This window comes from Stegostoma tigrinum, chromosome 4, assembly GCF_030684315.1.
Source record: "Stegostoma tigrinum isolate sSteTig4 chromosome 4, sSteTig4.hap1, whole genome shotgun sequence".
Taxonomy (NCBI): Eukaryota; Metazoa; Chordata; class Chondrichthyes; order Orectolobiformes; family Stegostomatidae; genus Stegostoma; species Stegostoma tigrinum.
Genome location: NC_081357.1, coordinates 21,691,432 through 21,697,431, shown reverse-complemented (window position 1 = coordinate 21,697,431; position 6,000 = coordinate 21,691,432).

Below are 6,000 nucleotides of genomic sequence, written 5' to 3'. Positions count from 1 at the left end.
ACAAAATGGCTAGTGTGGGAGCCACCCTTATCCTGAGCCCCAACACGAGGGGAATCTGGCACTTCCAAAGTGGCCAATAATTGGTCTTGTTCACAGCAACAGCAGGCATTGGCTGATGGTCATATCAATCAGGATGGTCTGAACAGATTGGTTCCTTTGGGCACTGACTGTTCAATCGACAGAACAAACACAACAAATGCTGATGAAACTCAGCAAGTCACGCAGCATCTGTGGAGGGCAAAACAGAGTCAACAGTTTGAGTATGGTATGACTCTCCTTCAGAATTAAGCTCTCGCCAATGAGATCAACATGTCCTCCCGTCACGGCCCCAGAGAGTAGGACCATCTAGCAGAGCTGTATGTTCTCACACTCAATTGCCTCTTGAGGGCCCTCCTACGGAAGGCCTAACTTGAATGCATCTCCTTTTGTTGCCCAAGTATGAAACCCATCTACCCAGTACACTCCATCCCCCTTCTCCATAGAATGCAGCATCTTTTCACCCTTTCCTCTGAGTATTCCTATCTTTCCTTTGCCCAGCTGGTGACAGTGTGCCAGACTGGTGGTTCCCATTGCTCTTTGGATCTATGACAAACTGGACACACTTACCTCTGTAGCACCTTTATCTCATGCATGGACTGAAAGGAGAGGAACAAGGCAATGCAGGTGTCTCTCTCACATTACTTAAATACGAAGTGGAACTTGGGCCCAGAGGCTAGCTGGTGAATTAGCAATCACCCTGGGCACACATTTCTCCCATGATCAGGAGCAGTGTGTGCCCATGTTAGAGTGTGTGCTGGTGCCTGCAGAACCTGGATGCCTGAGCAGTACATTTCCCCCACCTTGCTATTAGAAAGAAACCTGTTAAGAGACAATGTGCCAGCTGGCATCCGCAGTCACCTCTGGCCAGGTCTATTTGGTTCAGCTACTTCCTGCCATTCCCTGGAAACAGTACTGCCTTTCACACAACCCTGCCCAACATCACCTCAAAGCAGGCATCTATCAGGCAGTACTGGGCATCTCCCCTGCCCAGGCACCCCATGCTGACTTGAGGCTCTACAAAGTAGCAGCTGAACCCACCCTCCCTCTGTTGGCAACCTGCCTTGGGAAAATCGTGGCACATAATTACTTCCCCTCTGATGGTTTTGGCATTGTATTCCAGGCCCCAAGAGCGAAATTCTGCTAGTTAGCTCAGTTTATATTTTGTCTCTCTGGGAATCCTGCCTGACTCTGAGTATTTCTGTGTCTGTGGCAGCTTCACAGTCTCTTGCTTTCATCTATTTAAATTTGTAGTTGTTTCTGTGATGTGGCTGTCACAGCGGCTATGCCAGCATTTAGCGTTCATTCCTAATTGTTAAGGGTCATCTACATTGCTGTGGATCTGGGATGAGAGGTCAGTAAGAGCAGATAAACGTGACACACTCCTTTCTCCAAGGGACATTTATGAAGCGGATGAGTTTTTATGACAATTGACAATGGTTACATGGTCGCTATTGGGCTGGCCAGAATTTTTAAAATTTACTTCCAATTCCGCAATCCACCACGATGGGATTCAAACCCATGATCCCAGAATAGCCACCCAGGCCTCTGGATTAGGGATCCTAGGTCATGACCACTACATTATCGCCTTGCATTTTAGTCTTCAAATGTCCCAGTAATCTTCCTCAAATTTTCCAATCATGAGGTCATCTAAAATTCTAATGCCCCAAACTGACTCCCGTTAACCTATCACTGACCTATGGGTACAGAGATAGGAGGAACTGTCAATGCTGGAGAACCTGAGTTAACAAAGTTTAGAGCTGGATGAATGCAGCAGGCCAAGCAGCTTCAGAGGAGCAGGAAAGCTGGTGTTTCGGGTCTGGACCCTAAGAATGGTCCAGACCCAAAACGTAAGCTTTCCTGCTCCTCTGATGCTACTTGGACTGCTGTATTCATCCAGCTCTACACCTTGTAATCATTGACCTATTGGTTCCTGGTTCAGCAATATTTCACAGAAATGTATTTTGTCTGGATGCATCATGACTTGATAAGGCAACTGCTCTGACAAGGGCCATAGAAAAATACAGGAAGTTGTGAACACAGCCCAGTCCATCACACACAACAGCCTTACATCCACTGACTCCATCTACACTTCTCGCTGCCTTGGAAAGGCAGTCAACCTCATCAAAGACCCCTCCTATCGCAATTATAACCTCTATCAATCTCTTCAGTTGCGCAGAAGGGACAAAAGCTTCAACAAATCTTCTGAAGGCGGGACCCGACCAAAAACGTCAGCTTTCCTGCTCTTCTGATGCTGCCTGGCCTGCTGTGTTCCTCCAGCTCCACACTGTGTTATCTCTGACTCCAGCATCTGCAGTTCTTACTATCTTAGTCCCATTTGCCTGCGTTTGGTCCAGATCCCCCTAAACCTTACCTATTCTGTGTCTATCCAAATGTCATTTAAATGCTGTAACTGTACCTGCACCTATCACTTCCTCTGGCAATTCATTCCACTCACAAATCCTCTGTGTGAAAAAGTTGCTCCTTAGGTCCCTTTTAAATCTTTTCCCTCTCTCCCTAAAAATATGCCTCCTAGTTTTGAACTCCCCCAAACTATGGTAAAGACCTTTGCTATTCACCTTATCTATACCCCTCATAATTTTATAAACCTCTGTAGGCAATTGGAGTTTAATTAAGATAAATGTGAGGTGCTGCATTTTGGAAATGCAAGTCAGGTCAGGACATTTTTTTATTCATTAACAGAATATGGGTGTCACTGGCTAGATAGCATTTATTGCCCATCTCTAATTGAGTTCAGAGTCAACCACATTGCGGTGGATCTGGAGTCAAATATAGGCCGGACCAGGTAAGGATGGCAGCTTCCTTCTCGAAAGGACATGAGTGAACCATGTGGGTTTTTCCCAACAATTGACAATCAACAATGGGTTTATGGTCATCATTAGATTCTTAGTTCCAAATATCTTATTGAATTCAAATTCCATCATCTGCCATGGTGGGATATGAACCCAGGTCCCCAGAATGATATCTGGGTCTCTAGATTAACAGTCCTGCTATAACACCACTAGGCCATCACCTCCCCCAATATATACCTAATGGTAAGGTCCTGAGGATTGTTGCTGAACAAAGAGACCTTGGAGTACAGATCTATATTTCCTTGAAAGTGGAGCTGCAGGTAGATAGGATAGTGAAGGAGGCATTTGGTATGCTTGCCTTTATTATTCGTTGCATTGAGTATAGGAGTTGGCGGGTCATGTTACGGTTGTGCAGGACATTGGTTAGACCACTTTTGGAATATTGTATGCAATTCTGGTTTTCCTGCTAAAAGGGAGGATGTCATGAAACCTGAAAGGGCTCAGAAAAGAATTACAAGAATGTTGCCAGGGTTGGAAGGTTTGAGCTATTGGCAGTCTCAATAGACGCCGGCTACTTCCCCTGCAGTGTTGGAGGCTGAGGGGTGACCTTATGGAGGGTTATAAAATCATGAGGGGCATGGATGGGGTAAATAGACAAGGTCTTGTCCTCAGGGTGGGGGAGTCCAAAACTAGAAGGTTTAGGTCTAAGGTGAGAGAGGAAAGACTTAAAAGTGGCCTAAGGAGCAACTCTTTCCACGCAGATTGTGATGCATGGAATGAGATGCCAGAAGAAGTGATAGAGGTTGATACAACTACAAGATTTAAAAGGCATCTGCATCTGTATATGAACAGGAAAGATTTAGAGGGATATGAGCCTAATGCTGGCAAATGGGACTAGATTTATTTAGGATATCTGTTCAACGTGGATGAGTTGGACCGAAGGGTCTGTTTCTGTGCTGTACATCTGTATGACTTCATGACCCTTTAAGGTCACTTCTCAATTTCCTATGCTCCAGCAGAAAACATCCCAGCCTGACCAATCTCTCCTTATAACTTAAAACCCTCCAGACCCAGCAACATCCTGGTAAATCTTTTCTGAATCCTGCCCAGTTTAATAATATCCTTCCTATAGAAAGGCAACCAGAACTCTACACAGTAGTACAAAAATGACCTCACCAACGTCCTTTACAACTTGAACATGATGTCCCAATTCCTATGGTCAATGGTCTGAGCAATGAAAGCAAGCATGCTAATCAGCTTTTTAACCAACTTGTCTGTCTGTGGTGCAACTTGCAAAAAATAATGTACCTGAACCCCTCGGTCTGTCTGTTCAACAACACTGTCCAGGGGCCTACTATTAACTGTTTAAGTCCTGCCATTGTTCACTTTACCAAAATGCAGTAACTCATATTTATCTAAATTAAACACCATCTGCCAATTCTCAGCCCATTGACCCAATTGATCAAGATCCCTTTGTAATCTTGGACAACCTTCTTCACTGTCCACTATACCACTAATTTTGCTGTCATCTGCAAACTTACTAACTGTGCCTCCTGAATTCTCACCAAAATCATTTATATAAGTGACTAACAACAGACCAATCCCTGCTGGTCAGAGGCCCCCAGTCTGAACAACCTCCCTCTACCACTACCCGCTGTCTCCTGCCATCAAGCCAATTTTGTCTCCAATTGGCAAGCTCTCCCTGAATCCTATGTAATCTAATTTTACTAATCAATCTACTGTGTGGAACTTTAGAAATTCAGACTGGATCCACTGAAAATCTAAGAGACAGTGAGAGTCAGCAACATCATAAGCAAGTGGGACATAGACTCAAAGAGGATGTAGTTGCAGAATCTGTTAGGTTTATTGGTGATGGAAGAGAATGGAGGTGAACAATTAGGAAATAAACAGGAGGTGAAGGTTCCATAACTATACCATCCTTAATAATGGGGCAGCCAAGCACATCACTGCAAAAGGCAAAGCTGTAGCATTTATGCCAATCTTAAAAAGAACTGCTGAGAGAATGAACCATCCTGGCCTCCTCCAGAGATCTTCAACCTTCATGATTCACTCCATGATACCATGAAACAGCTGAACACACTGGACACTGCAAAGGCCCTGACAACATTCCAGCAATAGTACTCCTGACAAGAGCTGAACTCCAAAGATGAGGCGGCAGTATCTGTCCTTGACATCGAGGCAGCATTCAACCAAGTCAATGGGAACTGGTGGAAAACTCTCCACTGGTTGGAGTTATACCTAGCACAATGGAAGATGGCTGCAGTTGTTGGAGGCAGTCACCCCAGATCAAGGACACCTCTACATCTCAGTGTCCTAGGTCCAGCAATCTTTAGCTGCTTCATCAATGACCTTCCCTTCATCATAAGGTCAGAAGTGGGGTTGGTGACTGACGATTGCACAATGTCCACCACCATTCACAACTTCACAAATGCTGAAGCAGTCTATGTCCAGATGCAGCAAGAACTGGACAAAATCCAGGCTTGAGATAAAAATGTCAAGTAACCATCATGCCACACAAGTGCCAGGCGATGGCTATCCCAACAAGCGGGAATCTAAACACCGCCCCTCAACTTTCAATGACATTATCATTACTGAATCCCCCAATTTCAATATCATTGCCAATATCACTGAACAGAATCTGAACTGAACTAACCACACACATATTGTGACGACAAGAGTAGTCAGAGGTTAGGAATTCTGCAACAAGTAACTCACCTCAAGCCTCCCCAATGCATATACAATATTCACAAGGCCCAAGTTAGGAGTGTGGTGGAATATTCTTCATTTGCCTGGATGGTTGCAGTTCAAAAACACTCAGGAATATTGACATCATCCAAGATAAAGCAATCCACTTGATAGGCACCCCATTCAGCACCTTCAAAATCCATTCCTTTCGGTTGTAGCAGTGTGTACCATCTACAAGATGCACTACAGCAATTCATCATGGCTCCTTAGGCAGTCCCTTCCAAATCCTGGATAACTACCATCTAGAAGGACAGGGACTGCAGACACATGGAAATGGCATCACCTGCATATTCCCCTCCAAGCCACTTATCTCCCTGACTTATTCTTTCAGTGTCACTAGGTCACAGTCCTGGAATTCCCTCCCTAAGGGCACTGTGGGTCAACC